Source organism: Gorilla gorilla, chromosome 1 (genome assembly GCF_029281585.2).
Source record: "Gorilla gorilla gorilla isolate KB3781 chromosome 1, NHGRI_mGorGor1-v2.1_pri, whole genome shotgun sequence".
Classification (NCBI taxonomy): domain Eukaryota; kingdom Metazoa; phylum Chordata; class Mammalia; order Primates; family Hominidae; genus Gorilla; species Gorilla gorilla.
In genome coordinates this window covers 6,571,712-6,590,204 of record NC_073224.2, presented here as the reverse complement: position 1 = coordinate 6,590,204, position 18,493 = coordinate 6,571,712, and positions in this window count along the sequence as shown.

The following is an 18,493-nucleotide window of genomic DNA, read 5'->3' as shown; positions in this document are numbered from 1 at the left end:
GGAGGAGCATTGTACAAGAGGATGTCAGAAACATAGCCAGGAAAGAGAGCTATGCTTAAGTATTAGGATTTTATTCTTTGCAAAGGAAAAGCCCATTGAAGCTTTAAAGCAAGGACCTAAGAGTTAACATAATTTTTTGAGGTACCTTAAAAATTTTGCTGAATGAAGAATTCGTTGAAGTGAGTCAGGAATGTATGATTTTGGACAACTGACACAATGCCTGAGGCATAGTTTCTTCATATGGAAATTGGAGACAATGATCATATCTACCTTAGCAGATTATATAATGAATTATTTTCCTAGGGCTCCTGTAATGAAGTACCACAAACTGGGTAACTTAAGCAACAGAAATTTATTGCCTCACAATTCTAGAGGTGGGAAGTCCAGATCAAGAAGCTGGCAGGGCTGGGCTTCCTGAAAAGGTGCTAAGGAAGGAACTGTTCCAGCCCTCTTTCTCTCCATCCAGTAGTTCCTTGGCTTGTGACAGCACAGTGTCAATTCTCATATGGCATCCTCCCCGTGTGCCTGTGTCTATGTCCAAATCTCCCTTTTATTTAAGGACAGAGTCACAGTGGATTAGAACACCCCCATAACATGAAGATTGCATGAAATTATATACATAAATAATTCAACAACATAGCTTCCAAATAGAAAACACTCAGCCTTTGTCATCTCATCATTATTTGTTTACACCTTTGTATTATTGGTATAGCTCTAGTCTTTTGAAAGGTGCAGTTACTCATCTTTGTGTTTTCCACTCCTTTATAGCTAAGTGTAAGGTGCTTTTGCAAAATCCAGTACTGCATATTTGAGAAATGCTTTTTATTCCTACACATACTGCGTATACTGTTACACAATTCGATTTTGTAGGTCTAATGAAGTTGGTCTTTCTATGAGTTCCTATGGCTAAAAATAGTCACAATTGTGTACTCCCGTAAATTGTTAGAATGAAGGAAAATAGTTTGAGTGAAATTATCAATCTGGTTTTTCTGACTTCAGCTGTGTGTCATGTTTGGTTAGTCAAGAGAAACATCTAATGTGAGGCCCCTGGAGGACAGCTGATAAGTAAGCATACCAAGTAGAATGGCTACTGGAAAAAGTGTGCCAGCTAGAGAGAGAGAGAAAAGAGAGAGTTAATTTACCATTTGCTCAAGTAAGGAATGATCCACAAATTCAACAAAATCTAAGTAGTCTTAAAGGACATGTCATTGACAGATTTATCTTCTAGTCTCCCACTTTGTCTAATACTGCTTCAAAACAAAGCAATTTACTGAACCCAGTGGTCTCATTATTCTGGAGGTTTATAAGGCTAAAAATACCTGGAGGTTTGGGAGCAGCAATAGCACTGAAGTGGGATATTAGTAGTGATGCGTGTGTTTACAGCACCTGTGAACACACAGAGACTGAAGCTTGAAGGCTGATGACCCTGAGTTAGGGCAAAAGATAAAACTTTTTATTAGATTTTTTTAATGTCAAGAAGAAAATTATTTATCTCCACATTTCTTGAGTATTATCCTCTTACAATTAGGTCAATGATTCTCACCCAAGTTATATATTAAAATTACCTGGAGATATATAAAAACTATCAATGTTCTACTCTTCTACAGATTAAATCATCATCACTGAGGGTGGCCCTCCAGCAACCAGGTTTGAGAACCACTTTAGACCAGAATTTTTCTCTGTGCCATTCAGTAATGACAATGATAGCTGTAGGATATGCAAATTGCAGAAAGACAACTGCAAATGATTTAGCTTATCCCCAAACAGCTGAACTATCTTAAGCCTCATGGCTACTTTAGAGTGACCAAATCCATGCAGATGCCAGAAGTTGTGTCATACACCTATTTCAAGGGACACATAGAATTTACCTATATATACCTACCTCAAGGGTCATGTCAGTTTACCATTCCCCTAAACAACAGCTTAATAGTATAAACTGCTGAACTGCTGTCTGCCTAATATTTATTGTGGCTACACTTCTTCTTTTCTGTATTAAAGGCCACCGCTTTTCCCAGCTTGCTCTTTGTTCTCCATCATCTGTTGTGGGTCACTTGTGCTTTCTGTTTTTAACACCCGTGTTGCTGAAGTCATTTCTCCAATTCATGATCCATGAAACTACTTCAGCAGTGAAAATGGCACCCCTCAGGTTCAAGTCAACATTTTTATATTTCCCTCTAGGTCAAGATCCAAGCTATGGAAGAAATCAGGATATGTCAATTTTCTAGAGCAGCCAAGTTTTCTAAAAGTCTACCTAGCCATGTAGTTATGTAGCCTCACTCTCACTTAAACAAAGAAAATTAAAAAGCACACCAGAAAAGACTTTTCTTGTTAAAAACACATGTTTATTGTAGAAAATATAGTAAGGAAAAAGAAGAAAATATAAGGCAACTAGAATTTCTCTAGTTAGAGATAACTATTATTTATTTGAGTGTGTGTATATATCTATATATACATATTGACATTCAGCTCTTGTGTACTAGATACACACATCTACTGTTTCATAAGCTTTTTTCACAGAATAGATTATAATCAGTTATGTTTGTTATCACCACAACATTTTCTTCTTGAAGACCTTATGGAATGAGGCATTTGCTTTTCTATCTAGAGACCCTATCCTTTCAAAAGGTCCTTTCTCTGTGGAAAGAGCTATTCTGGCCACAGTTACTGCCAAGAAACGAGGTGTTAGAAAAGGCCTAAAGTTAAGTGCAGAACTGCTGTGTTTTGATGAATATTCTGTTGTTTTGAGAGGAGGTAGAAGCATTCTCAGCTTCAGGATATTTGCTGACTACTCATTAGTCTCTCTGAGAAGTAGCAAACTTCAAAGGTTAAGTATGAAGAGATGAATTGTGTAATGCCTAGATGTCAGTAGCGGAGAAGGTATCTGAGCAAATTCAGAATTTTATCCCTGTCTCCATGGGCCTGGTGTGAAGAACAGTCATTTGTGTAAGTGAGTCTTTGTGTATATGGTACTGAATCAGGTCACTGAGTCAGAAACTTAGAGCTGTAAGGAAAGTGAGGTGCTCTCCAGTCCAGTGTTCTGGAATTTCTTCTGCAGTGTTCCCCAACAGCAGGTGGCAGCCTCGTCCATGATTGTATTCTTAAATGACATGGTATTACTCTTTCTATTTGCAATCCATTTCACTGATGGATAGTTCTAGAGATCTGAAATATTGAGATTTAGCTCAGTGTTGTTTTTATGAAGATCAATTCCGCTTTCCAACAACTGTCTTGTATGTGTCTAACGTCTGCCGCATGGAATGTCACAGATTATGCTTCATACTTGTCTTCCTGAGTCTTCTTTATCCCAAACACCCTGAGTTTTTGAATGGTTGACATGCCAGCTGGCTTTCTGCAGATGTACTTCTCGTGTGTAAATTTCCTTCTCTGTGAGGTATTCATATTGAACATGATCTCCAAGTGTGTTTGGGTCTGTGCAGAAGACAATAGGACTGTGATTTCTGATGATTAAAACCTGGATTGTATGTTACTGTGATCAGACCCTGAGACTGAGTTAGCAAGTTTTATAGCATCTGAGTCGCTCTGTTGGAGGAAAGTGCATGTGATGGGCATTTGCTTGCTTCCCCACCAGATTCTCTACCTTCACCCTCCCTGCAAGATTCCCTAGGAAGCTGACTTCTGCTGAATGCAACACTCAGGTTCTCTGCTTCCTAGATTCTAGTTGAGTTTAGTCCATGGGAGGCCTTGGCAGAAATTTTGAGAGTAAGAGCAAATAATTACTTAACCATTAGAAAAAAATAACATGAATGTGTCCTTCTATCCATGGCCTCAGTTCCTGTTGGGGAGCCTCGGTGCCAATCCCTCGGTGCATCACCGTTTCTAATTAGTTCCTGTTTTAGTCTGCTTTTGCGTGTGTGTGTGTGTGTGTGTGTGTGTGTGTGTGTGTGTGTGTGTGTTGTTATAAAGGAATACCAGAGGCTGAGTAATTTTAAAGAAGAGAGGTTTATTTGGTTCACAGTTCTGAAGGTGTACAAGAAGCATGGTGCCACCATTTGCTTCTGGTGAGGGCTTTAGGCTGTTTCCACTCATGGCAGAAGGGGAAGGGAAGCTGGCATGTGCAGAGATCATGTGGCGAGAGAGAGGGGTTTGTGCCAGGCTCTTGTTAACAACCAGCTCTTGTGGGAATTAAGAGAGCTAGAACTAGGTGGGCACGGTGGCTCACGCCTGTAATCCCAGCACTTTGGGAGGCCGAGGCAGGCGGATCACCTGAGGTCAGGAGTTTGAGACCAGCCTGGCCAACATGGTGAAACCCCGTCTCTACTAAAAATACCAAAAATTAGCTGGGCATAGTGGTGGGCACCTGTAATCCCAGCTACTCTGGAGGCTGACACAGGAGAATGGGTTGAACCCATGAGGTAGAGGTTGCAGTGAGCCAAGATCGCACCACTACACTCCAACCTGGGCAGCAAGAGTGAAACTACATCTCAAAAAGAAAAAAAAAAGAGTGCGAGCAAGAACTCACTTGGATGGCACCAAGACATTCGTGAGAGGTCCACACTCAAGACCAAAACACCTCCCATTAGGCCCCCCCTCCAACAATGGGGATCACATTTCAACATGAGTTTGGAGTGGTCAAATATCCAAACCCTAGCAGTTCCCTTAACCCTGGAAAGAGACCCTTCATTAAACTCTTTCTGCTTAATCCTTTGAGAGTGCAACAACTTCCGGCTAGGACCCTGACAGATAGAGGGACCATACAGATCACTAAAATGCTGAGGAATTTTTCAAATGAACTGCACCCAACAGACCTCCCTGATTCTGAATATATCAAACTTTTATTTTTTATTTTATTTTATTTAATTTTTTGAGACGGCATCTCGCTCTGTCGCCCAGGCTGGAGTGCAGTGGTGCGATCTCGGCTCCCTGCAACCTCCACCTCCTGGGTTCAAGCGATTCTCCTGCCTTAGCCTCCCGAGTAGCTGGGACTACAGGCATCCACCAGCATGCCCGGCTAATTTTTTATTTTTAGTAGAGACGGGGTTTCACCATGTTGACCAGGCTGGTCTTCAACTCCTGACTTCATGATCCGCCCACCTTGGCTTCCCTAAGTGCTTGGATTACAGGCGTGAGCCGCTGCACCCAGCCAAACTTTAAAAAAAACCCCAAATAGTACTTTGAACTTCACCCGCAGGGAGTTATTCAAATTGGTTGTCAGCCAGTTATTTCAGGTTGTTGAGATCATTTGGCTCTTGATCTTATTAATCATCTTAGCCTTCCCTTTCAACGATTTTCCGACTTTGTGCAAATTTTATTAATATTTGATCTCTGTCTTTATCCATGGAGAGGAAGTATAGTATCATGAGGAAAAATAGACTTTGGAGTAGGCAGAAATTAGGTTTGAATTACTAGCTACGAGGCTTTGGAAACATTACTTAAGCTCTATAAGCTTCAATTTCTTCATCTATAAGGTAGGTATAAAACCTGAAAGTTTTGGCATGAGTTTAGTAAAACTGTCTGTGAAGCCGTTGTGGACTGCTTGGTCCATGTAGGCATTTGATAAACGGTGGCTTTATATAGAGGAGGGAAATGCAAGCTATCTCAAAAAGAAATCAGGGAAATAAGAATGCCATCTGAAATCTGTCATATGAGAATGAAAGGAGCATAGACAGGTTTTGAGTGTGGGGTGAGGAGTAGGGGAGGGGAGGAGATAAGTGAACTGCCCCTCAGACTTCCAGGGAGGAGAAAAATGATGTCACTGGGAACTGCAGTCATTTGAAAAGATAGCAATCAAGCATTTCTTTCAGAGCCCTGTTCATCTTTCAGTGGCTTTGCTTCTCCAGATGCTTTTGCTCCTTCAATTATCTCTGCCTTCTCCCACCTCCTCTCCAACCATCTCTTCCCTTCCTTAAATCACAATTTTTCTCCCTCTTTTCAAGGCATAGTCCTTTGCTTTATAAATTAGTTCTATGTTTCTGTTTTCTAATTTATTAGTTTCTGCTTTCTTATTTATTTATTTTGAGATGGAGTGTCACTCTGTTGCCCCAGTTGGAGTGCAGTGGCATGATCTCGGCTCACTGCAACCTCTGCCTCCCAGTTTCAAGAGATTCTCCTGCCTCAGCCTCCCAAGTAGCTGGAATTACAGGAGTGCGCAACCAAGCCTGGCTAGTTTTTGTATTTGTAGGAGAGACAAGATTTCACCATGTTGGCCAGGCTGGTCTGGAACTCCTGACCTCAGGTGATCTGCCTGCCTCAGCCTCCCAAAGTGCTGGGATTACAGATGTGAGTCACCATGCCTAGCCTTCTTTCATATTTATTGATACATTATTTCCACTTTCCTAAGGATAGTTGTTGTTCAACCTTTACTAGCTTTTTTGTTGTTCATACTTAATACATTTATTTTTATTGTGCTATAGCTATTTCCCACATGTGATTTTTTTTTTTTTGAGATAGGATCTTGCTCTGTTGCTGAGGCTGGAGTGCAGTGATATGATCATGGCTTGCTGAAGCCCTGAACTCCTGAGGTTGGGTGATTCTCCCACCTTAGCCTCCCAAGTAGATGGGATTACAAGAAGTACCACTATACCTGGCTATTTAAAATTTTTTTTGGCGTGTGTGGAGATGGAGTCTCCCTATGTTGTCCAGGCTGGTTGTGAACTCCTGACCTCAAGTGATCCTGCCACCTTGGCATCTCAAAATGCTGGGATTACACATGTGTAATATTTTTATTATCACTGTTTTCCACATATTCTGGAAATTTTATTTGGATTTCTTTTTTTTTTTTTTTGACAGAGTCTTGCTGTGTCATCTAGGCTGGAGTGCAGTGGTGCAATCTCAGCTCACTGCAACCTCCACCTTCTGGGTTCAAGGAATTCTCCTGCCTCAGCCTCCCAAGTAGCTGGGATTACAGGCATGCGCCACCAGGCCCTGCTAATTTTTGTATTTTTATTAGAGACAGGGTGTCGCCATGTTGACGAGGCTGGTCTTGAACTCCTGACCTCAAGTGACCTGCCCACCTTGGCCTCCCAAAGTACTGGAATTACAGGCATGAGCCACTGCACCCGGCCTGGATTTCTTTTTGACATAGAATTATTTAAGAGAAAGCTTTTAAATTTCCATGCTGTAATTTCTAGTTTTGTTGTGTCATAATCAGAGAATATAATCTGTAGCATTTCTACATTCTCTACTTTGCTTAGATGTTTTTGGGGTAGGGTGTGTAATATGTACTCAATTTTGTAAACATTTTATGGACATACAAATTTCAATGTTTACTTTTTCAGGCTATAGGCTTTGCTACATAATTTTTGTGTATTTTGTGGTCCTCATATAGATTTTTTAATTATCTTTTTGCTGTGATAGAGATTAGAAGGGTAAATTAATGTCTCATTTACCATCATTTTTCTTTCTGTATCTCTTTTCATTTCCTGATGCTTTGGCTTTATGAAATCTTTATGTATAAAAATTGTGCACACATATCTTTATGCACAGTGTTTTGGATTTTACCCTTCATAATAAGCTTTTTTCTCTCCTTTGAATTTGACCTGGCCTGGTGTTAACAGCCCAGGTGTAAAATTCCAGTGAGAAAGAAGTCTGATGAGGAGTCAGTAGGATCTTTGGGTTGCTGAGAACTGCTCAGTACCACGGACAGCTCCCTGCACTCCAGGAAACATCCTGATTCAGTGTCTTGAGTATTGTGAAGCACAGTTAGAGCAGAAACATGGAGAATCACCTTAAAATGGCAAATTGGCTTCTGGTCTTGCATAAGACTTCATTGAGGCCTAAGGGGCTATGCAGGTCTACTGTCCAAAGTACAGAGGTTATTCCTAGTGTCTTTGATATTACTGTCCCTTTCGGCAAGATTATCCTTATGATAAGGGAGACTGAATTAAGCTATTTTGGCTGAGGCATATTTTTATAAATTCATCCAGTTAGCTTCCCTTGTTGTAGTTTTGGCTCACCAAACATTGTTCTGATTATAATTTAGCATCCCATATAATTTCATCTGCAGGGAGAGTCTGTACTAGGCATGACGATGCTTACATATCAGCCCGTGTGACTGCAAGAGTCTCAGTATAATTTGATAACTGGCACTCAGATTCTAGACATTATTCTCTGTGTGCTTAGTGATTGTGATGACATAACCTTCAGAAAGATTCATCCTTTCTCACATATTGATAAATCAACTTTTACATCTACAAAGTTGAGAGCCAGAAATTAAAACCTTATTAATTCACTAAGGCATCCCTATGACGGCAGTCTTCCAACTAGCTCCATTCTGGGGCACTCTGACATCATTGTACACTTTCCAATGAAAGCAGGGAGTGTATGTGATTAAAGGGAGAGCCCTGTGGCACTCCTGAAAAATCTCCCCTCCCAGTTCACATTGACTTATTAACCAACACTCATGATCATGTGAAACTCTAGAACTGGATCTGGGTGCCTGGCAGGATGACATGGTGTGAGGCTCAAGCAGCACTGTGGGAATTCAAGCATCTGTTTATTTCTGAGAGAAAAAGTGTAAAGCAAAATAATATCTTTTAACAAACGTTTGTATTTGACTAAAAAGGAAGCAAGCACTTAATTTATGAATTTGTTAATTGCTCTTCTGAGCTGAGAATATCTGTGTTGAATATTAGTCATTATCCAGATTTGGCACAGAATAATCCCGAGGGTTAAATGACAGTGTTCCTACAGTGGGCACCTGAAGACTGGCTATAAAAGCAATCCTGGCCAGGGGCGGTGGCTCACGCCTGTAATCCCAGCACTTTGGGAGGCCAAGGTGGGTGGATCACGAGGTCAGGAGTTTGAGACCAGCCTGGCCAACATAGTGAAACCTCATCTCTACTAAAAATACAAAAAAATTAGCTAGGCATGGTGGCAGACACCTGTAATCCCAGCTACTTGGGCGGCTGAGGCAGGAGAATCACTTGAACCTGGGAGGCAGAGGTTGCAGTGAGTCGAGATTGCGCCAATGCACTCCAGCCCAGGCGACAGTGTGAGACTCTGTCCAAAAAAAAAAAAAAAAAGGAAAGAAAAAAAAGAAGAAAAAAAGAAAAAGGAAAAAAAAAGGAAAAATAAATGAATGAATGAATGAATAAATAAATAAATAAATAAATAAAAGCAACCCTAACACTACTGAGGCTATTGACAGTGGCACTTTGCTCTTCTGTTAGGACCTTGGGAAAAATTTTTCCCCCTGAATACAGTATAATAAACTTGGTTCTTATTTCTCTTTCTCTCCCCCTCCTTTCTTCTTCCCTCCCCACCACCACATGCACACACACAAACAGACAGATTTGTTTATATTTGACTTTCTAAAAACCTATTACTAGAAAGGCACATTAATACATTTCTCCTGTGCTGATAGTAATCGGGCAACTCTGGTTTCCATCGGAGGCAATTTCTTACGTATTAAATGCCAGAAAAAGGGCATCCCTCCATTTTTGTAGAGAGCCTTTCTTTATGAAGACTAATGACCACATTAGTTAGTCAGTCAGTCAATAATACTTACCAAATGTCAGTAGAGCAGAAGTGAACACCAACAGAAAATCACATTTTACAAATGCAATTTACTTGGTATCCTAACATGCCATGTCATAATAATTATTGAGGCTTTTCTTCTCTGCTGCATTGGTCTAATGAATGTGGCTAGAAAAATATGGGTGCCCATGTAGCCTCCTGGAAGCACCTGTATGACTTTTCTAGAAGCGAGGTTCCTGGATAAAGATGAATTTTTAAAAGCTGGAATGAATGAGCAGCAATAGCAGAAGGAGAAAAGTGAGTGAGGGCTCTCCAAGAAGCCATCTGGCAGGCTAAGGGTTCTGAGGGAAGCTCTGGTTTCAGAAGCAACTCAGGAATTACTTCTGTCATATTAGGATGGGATGGTAGGAGATTGGGAACTCTAGGGACTAGAAGTCATTTAATTTCCTGTCTACAATCCTTAGAAGAGGTTTTGAGACTTGCATCCTAGGACCTTAACTAATCATCTTCCCTCAGCATTGATAGAATTCTTTATTATACATGTTAATATCAGATTAGTCAGGATGGGCTAGATTATGCTGTGTTAACAGCCATTCTCTAAATCTCTGTGGCTCAACAGGGAGCTCTGCCTGTCATGGTCACTTGGGACCCAGGCTTTGGGTATAAGGCTACAGCACATGGAAAACGTATGAATGTCTCTCAGATTCTTAAAGTTTCTGCTGGAAGTGACATGTCATTCTGCTCACAGTTCATTGGCTAAATGAGTCACGTGGCTGTCTCTAACTTCAAGGATGGTATGAAATTGCAATCCTACCATGTTTCTAGAAGGAGAACCAGCCCTAATCACAATGCTACATGTTTATAGCTTGACTCATAGAGTTTACTGTATTGTCCTGGTATAGTTTTCTTACATGCTCAGCTGGAGAGGAAGCTCTTAAATAGAAAAAAATCACAGTAAATTTCCTTTAAAAGATCTATTTTACAACTCTGGCATGATGGAGCACAATGGAGTCCTTAGTAATGGACTCCATCTCTTCCATCAGATAAAATCTTGAGAACTGAAGTTAAAATTTGAATAATGAAACCAAAGGAAAAAAATTAAATGAATTTTAAGACAATTGAGATAAGAACAACTGTGGCGTCAGCATAATTCAATTTAATAATATATTAAATATTTTGCAGAAAAGTGAAAAGAAATTGATAGCCAAATCAATGCAGCATTAAGCCACCATTTGGTCTAATTTCTTGCTGAATTGACAAAACAAAACACTAGTTTAGTTATATAAACATGGCTGATGTTTATACAAACAACAGAATTTGCCGGTAGCATTATCACTGGAAAATAAGATGTGTACTTAATTCTTGTGTGTTCTGAGCCCATCTAGGAAGAACATAAAAGATGAAGAACAAAGCAATCACAGGATGTTATCATGAAAATATCACCTTTGGCTGGAGTAAAGTTTTGGCTAAATGTGGCACTAGTATTTATTACAGCTCACCTTTTTACAATGAAAGGCTATGGACTGAACATTCTTATTATTTCCCATTTTCTTACCACTCTATCCCAACACACATGCACATGCATGCACACGCGCACACACACTGGCACCCACACTCATGCATGTGGGACACACAGCAGCCCAGGCAATTTCAATTGTTGGGAGCTTTGCTTTTATTACATATTAGTCTACCGACTTGCTTTCTCTTTAGAGAGACTAAGTGAAACCAAACTCATTTCCACCCAGTTAGCCTGCTGGAACCTGTAACAGTTACTGTAATGTTAAAAGCAGTAAAACAAAATAAAGACCAGTCAGTTCACTTACTCCCGACATCCGCAGTTTGGGGTTCAGCTTTAAAACATATGCTCTGGACGTCCTGTGGTGGCTACCAGAGGCTTTGGTGAGTCATTGTCAACCCAGTGGCTAGAGAAGGGCTGGAATGCCCCTCTTAAATACAGAGCCACGTTTGTCCTTCAGAATGGCTGCTTGAACGAATTTATTGCTCAACTCAAAAGGCCATTTTTTTATAACCCACTGCAGTTGTGCTTCATGGGTTTCTCCACCTATCCTGTAAAGTGTATTGGGAAATTAATTTTGTAGATTTCCTCACACTGCAGTGACTAGGGAAATCACCCATTCGTTATTATCTAATGAGGAGAAAGTGGAAACATCTAGAAGCACTGTTCCCATCCTCCTCCCCAGCCCACACAGACACCTACCTCAGGCCCTCCCTGTCCCAGGTGAGCAGAGGGCCCCACCTTCGGAGGTTGCCTCCCTTCCACCTTCACCAATCCTATGACCAGATTATCCCCAAGGAAATGTCAATTTCCAGGCAGCAAGGGAATCATATAAAGATAGATCATTGAGAGATTTTTTTCCTCCATGATTGGCAGTTTATATTTTCTTGGGTCTACAAATCTGACAGCATTTATTAAATTTTCTAGTTTGATACTGACCTCTGTCTGATGCTGGGCTGTCACCATGCCCAAGACTGAGGGGACCCACAGTCTAGCTAGAAGGCATGGATCAATTCCAACTGTCCTACCCCTAGCCTGTGGGCAGGAGAAAGCTCTCAGGCTCTGGCAGAGGAGTCCCAGGGGCAGGATGCATGATCTTCCACTGTGCCTCCCAGCCATGCTGAGCAGCAAAGCAGACCATGAGCAGGTCTCCCTTAAATTCATTTGCTTGATTTGTCCTTGAGTGTCCTTGGATGGGTTTGTTCCCTCCTTGTCCAGTATGTCTTGGTCATCCTGATTCCTGGGCTTGGCTCCCAGGTTGATTCTTTCCCTGACACAAAACAGGCACTATGGGCAAAGACACCTGCAGCCTTGGAGAGACCAGAGATGCTGGATGTTTCCTGTTAGCACTCAGGAAAGCTCAGAGCCTTTGATGAGCATCTTTTGATCCATTAGTTAAAACCACACTGGGTTCTTTATAGTGGTTAGTTAGCTCTGGGCTATGGGATTGTGGAAGACATTTATTTCTTCTTTGGATTCACCTGGATTTTCTGCAACAGACATGTATCGATAAAATACATGGTGCTTTTCAGAAATTGCCCCATCATCATGTTGCTGTTGTTGTTATTGATATTGTTGTTTCTGATGGATAGAGATCTAGGCCTGACACTCCAAGCAGTGTGAACAGCATTTACCTTGATAAGCATTCTTACATCTTAACCCTCGGGAATTTTAAATAGAAGTGTTCCGTGTGATTAAATTAACAGGTTTAGAGATGGGTGTCCTGGTTATTTCCTTTGTTCTCCTCCTGGTAGCTGCCTGCACTCACAGCATGTTGGGAATGGTGATTATAAATGTAACCATGCTCTCTTCTTGTAAGTGGAGAGCCCAGGTACCTCTTATCCAGCATGTGACCCTCTTTCTACCTCAGGATAGTCATACTCTTAGGCTTCCTGGATTTATTCAGGGCCAAAGGAGTGCTCAGGGTCTTTTTTGTTTTGCCCTACTCCCTTTGGAAAACATTTAGTTTATGCCCATGTTACAGATTGCAAAATACAGGCACATATTCTCACTAATGTGGTCTGCATGTCCCTTTGCAAGGACATGCAATGTGACTTCACTACTCCTTTCATCAAGAAAAGGAGCCTCTTGGCTGGGCATGGTGGCTGACGCCTGTAATCCCAGCACTTTGAGAGGCCAAGGCAGGCGGATCACGAGGTCAGGAGATGGAGACCATCCTGGCTAACACAGTGAAACACAGTCTCTACTAAAAAATACAAAAAAAAAAAAATTAGCCAGGCGTGGTGGCAGGTGCCTGTAGTCTCAGCTACTTGGGAGCCTGAGGCAGGAGAATGGCGTGAACCCAGGAGGCAGAGCTTGCAGTGAGCCTAGATCGCGCCACTGCACTCCAGCCTGGGCAACAGAGCGAGATTCTGACTCAAACAAAAAAAAAAACAAAAAACAAAAAAAAAAAAAAAAGAAAGAAAAGGAGCCTCTTTACCCTAATCTGGGCAAGCCTTGCAACCTGATTTGCCAAAAAAATATGAAGGAAGCAATGTGATGTGATTTTCCAGGCTAGAATGTAAGAAGCCTTGGAGCTTCTGCTTTTACTGTCTTCAGATGCTGCCTGAAACCACTGTAAGAAGCTCTAACCTACTGGAGGATAAGGGGTGAGCCCAAGAGCATCAAGGCTCCCATCAACAGCCAGTCCTGTGAGTGAGGCCATCTTGGACCTGCCAGCTCAGTAAACCCTTTTGCTGAACACAGCCCAAGGAAGGAACCCTTGCAAAATGAAATCATGTGGTCAGTTTGCGGGGTGGTTATTACACAGCAGTAGATGATTGAAAAGGCTCAGTGTCTTCCTGGGGACTGAAACACCCACCTCCTGTTCATGCTGATACACAGTGAGCAGAATATGGATGTGGGAGTGGTGTTGGTTGCAGGTGAGGTAGAGAAGCAGTGAACAGAGCATGAAGACCTGATGTTCCAGGGTCGGGAGTTTAGACTTGATCCTAACAGCGGCCATAGGCGGATTTAGGCAAGAGAGTAACGTGGTCAGATTTTCATTTTAGAAAGTTACTCTGACATCCATGTGGAGAATGAACTTGAAGGTCACAAGGCTGATGGAGCCAGGAAGACCATTTGGGAGGTGATTGTAGTAATCTACTTAAGAGTTCATTACGAGCTGGGGAATGGGGAGGTGTTAGAGAAGAGAAAATGGATTTGAAGAGCTGAGGGATGTTAAAAGGCAAAACTGGGCCAGGGATGGTGGCTCACGCCTGTAATCCCAGCACTTTGGGAGGCCAAGGTGGGCAGATCATGAGGTCAAGAGATTGAGATCATCTGGGCCAATATGGTGAAATCCCCTCTCTACTAAAAATACAAAAATTATCTGGATGTAGTGGCACACACCTATAATCCCAGCTACTTGGGAAGCTGAGGCAGGAGAATTGCTTGAACCCAGGCAGCGGAGGTTGCAGTGAGCTGAGATTGCACCACCGCACACCAGCCTGGTGACAGAGCAAGACTCCGTCTAAAAAAAAAAAAAAAAAAAAAAGGAAAATTGTTGAGACTTGTAATTAACTGGGTGAGGAAACTGAGTGGCAAATGGTCTCAGGTCTACACATGGAGAGCCCTGGGGACATAGGGAGAGCACATTTGGAAGGAAAGATGATGATTTTAGTTCTTAAAAGTTTGTTTGTGGAGGAGGCATTCAGACAGAGAATTCTGTTGGGCAGTTTTATGTAGAGAACTACATCTAAAGAGGTCAGAAGTGAACTTCAATAAAATTGAGGTGACCAATGATCATCAGTTTTAAAGAGGACATATTTTCTTTTTCTGTTAAAGGGAACACACCTATGAGTCAGAAAGCCAGACTTTTATTTTTTCTCACCAAAGGTTATTGTACAACCTACAGAAGAGAGTGTAAACACTGGTCTTTAAGATGAATTGTAAAGCTCTAAAGAGAATAAGAAAAATTGTGTTTCATGATTTATGATGGATAACATTTTAGAGTTGATTTCATAAGAGAATTCATTAAGCCAATAGACAACCATGGCATTTTAACTGTAGTGTTTAAGTATCTTTAGCTCTGATTTTTTAATTAGCAGAAGCAAATAAAGAGAGCTTTGTTTTAACCATGAGAAATCTCTCTTCTGTATTTCACGTGACTAAATTTGTCCAGATGCTGCCGTTCAAATAATCACAGCGGTTTCCAACATAATGGCTAATTTCCTGAGAAGTAAGTTCATGCTTTGCCTCAGTTTGCTCCCCTGTAAGATCAGACAGAAAAATAAGAATAAAACCGACTAATAGGTATTGATTGCCTCTGGAACAGCTATCAATATAAAGAGCCAGACAAAACACATAATAAAGAATTGTGTTAGTGCCAGAGAGACTTTAGAGATCATTTGCCCATCTCTTTACCTTCTCCCACTTCTTTCTGTCCCTCCACACCCCCAGCTCTGATACAGACACACGGGATATTAGTAAAGGATAGTATTTGTTGAGAGCCTTTTGCGTGTCAGGCACTGCTCCTAAACGTTGTTTAATACCAGCTCATTCAATCTTCAAATCAATGCTATACAGTAGGTACTCTTCTTCTTCTTCTTTTTTTTAATTTTACAGCTGAGGGACTGAGGTATGGAGAGGTTAGGTAACTTGTTCAAGGACACCAAGCCAGTCAGGGTGCCACTGGACCTAAGACAAGGTAACCTGGCTCTGAGACCAACCCCACAGAGAAGTATGTGGATGCTGACAACACTGTAGGAAGTTACAAGGAGCAAAAGAATAGCAGCCTCAGCCCTGAATTCCACTGTAAGCCTCCCTCTAATCTTCCCTGCCTCACTCTCAATCAAATAAAGAGCTGATCAGGAAGCAACTATGCACGGTCTTCCCCTCCACACCTCCAGCCCCAGCTCCCTTCCCCAGACTCAGTGCCAGCCTGTGCCAGCCCCCAAGATGGCAGTGTGGAGCCATGCACTAGGTCTGCTGCACACCCAGCAGTCAGCTGTGGGTTCTTTGTATCTGTCAGAGTCCTGGCAGGAAATGGTTCCATTCTCAAAGGGTTAACTAGGAAGAATTTAGTGAAGGGTCTGTTTACAAGGTTCAGGAACTAACTGAAAATGGTGAAGCACCCAGGGACTGGCACTGGAGCTTCCTCACAGGAGCTGAGGCCAGAGAAGTATACATCCATTGTTGTTTTAAAGAGTGGTTAACTATCTATTTGCTCTTACTTTCAACATTTCTGCTGGGGCCTTGCATTGAGCAAACTCAACTGTAATCTAGAGAGCAGGGACTCCTGAGTGGCACATTCAGTGGGAGTCAGCTTCCTAGGGAATCATTTATTTATTTATTATTTATTTATGAGACAGAGTCTCACTCTGTAGCCCAGGCTGGAGTGCAGTGGTGCGATCTTGGCTCACTGCAACCTCTGCCTCCCGGGTCCCTGTTCAAGCAATTCTCCTGCCTCAGCCACCTGAGTAGCTGGGATTACAGGCGTGTGCCACCATGCCCAGCTAATTTTTGTATTTTTAGTAGAGACGGGGTTTCACCATGTTGGCCAAGCTGGTCTTGAACTCCTGACCTTGTGATCTGACTGCCTCGGACTCCCAAATTGCTGGGATTACAGGCGTGAGCTACTGAGCCCTGCCTTCCTAGGGAATCTTGTAGGAAGGACAAAGGTAGAGAATCTGTCTGATGGCAGAAGCAAATGAATGCCCATCACATGCACTTTCCTCCAACAGAGCAACTCGGACGCTATGAAACAATGCTAAGTGAGTCTCAGTGTCTATTGCAGTAATATTGTACATACTGTAGGTCTTAATCATAGGAAATTACATGCCCATTGCTCTGTGCGCAGACCGGAGCGCACTTATGGGGGGCCCGTAGTCCTCCTTTCAGACATCTTTTGTTTCTCTGCCCAAACAAGTGGCCTTCCCATAGAAGACTGCCCAGAGAACCCTATGGCAACCCTACCCTCTTATTCCACTTTATTTTTCTTCAAAGTGTTTATTACTCCCTGTTGTTATGTTAGACTCTATATTTCTGTATTTGCTGTCCTCCAACTTGAAAAGAACCTCTGAGAGGGGAGGGACTTTCCTGGTCACATTCACTTGTCCCAGCACCTACGATGGTGCCTGACATATCTCAGGGGCTCCTTAAATATTTATTGCTTGACAATGGGTATCATGGCTCAGCCTCCTCTGGGGTTAGGAGGCTGGAGGAAAGAAACTTTAGCATGAGTGCAGTGAGAGTAAAAGAATTCAGCATCTCTAATCAGGGAATGAATCTGGTGTGTAATAGGATCTCAAGGCTTGACTCCTAGTCTAAGACCATTTCTGGAGTTTGCTGACTTGATCCCCATACTTCATCATTAGCACTTTGCAGGGAAGGAGCTGAGCATGGATCTTGACTCTGAATTGGCTGGGGCATGCAAAATCGGGGGAACTCTTGGTGTTGCCCAGGCTCAGCTCTGCCTAGACACATGTGAGGGCCAAGATCTGGTTTGTGTTTCATGAGCTCTCCCAGGATGAAGACCCAGCCAGGCTGTCTGAAGAAGGGGTGTTCTTGAGTAGGAGGGAAGGTCTGCTCCAATACGAAAAATCTAACAATAGCATAGTCCTTAAGAGCTTGAGCTTTGAAGAGGGAGAACAGACCCATTTAAGGCACAAAAAATAAAGGAAACTCTTGAGTCCCTCCAAGGAAAATTCCAGCCACCTGGCTAGCCTCAAGAAGTAGACGAGCACCCTGATAAGTAAGAAGGTAATAATAGCTTAAAACAATAGTCAAGAAAATTAGAGCCACAAACTAATCTTAAATGACGAGTTAATGGGTGCAGCACACCAACATGGTACATGTATACATACGTAACAGACCTGCACGTTGTGCACATGTACCCTAAAACTTAAAGTATAATAAAAAAAAGAAAATTAGAGCCACAAAATATTTGTTTCCCTATAGAAACTAGAGATAACATCTTAACATATGTCCCTGAGTTGTTTTGTAGAAACCCAGACCCCGCTAAATGGAAAATACCACCTGTTGGCTCGTAGATCTCAGATAAGGAGGAACTGAGGACTGAACTCTCACAACTGTTCTTTGTTCTAAATTTCTTCCTGAGGGACCTGGAGGAAGTCACACCCACAGGCCTGAGCAGAACATTCCTTTCTGCTGACCCCAAGTTTGTAGCCAAAACTTAACCAATCACAAATCAGAAAATCTCTGGGTTTTTGTTTGTTTGTTTGAGACAGAGTCTCACTCTGCTGCCCAGGCTGGAGTGCAGTGGCATGATCTCAGCTCACTGAACCCTCTGCCTCCCAGGTTCAAACGATTCTCATGCTTCAGCCTCCTGAGTAGCTGGGATTACAGGTGCACACCACCACGCCCAGATAATTTTTGTATTTTTAATAGAGATGGTGTTTTGCCATGTTGGTCTGGCTGGTCTCAAACTCCTGGCCTCAAGTTATCCACCCACCTTGGCCTCCCAAAGCGCTGAGATTACAGGTGTGAACCACTGCACCTGGTCTCAAATCAGAAAATCTTTGAATTCATCTAATCGTCACCTGTCCCGTGGGCCCTCACTTTGAGATATTTTGCCTTTTT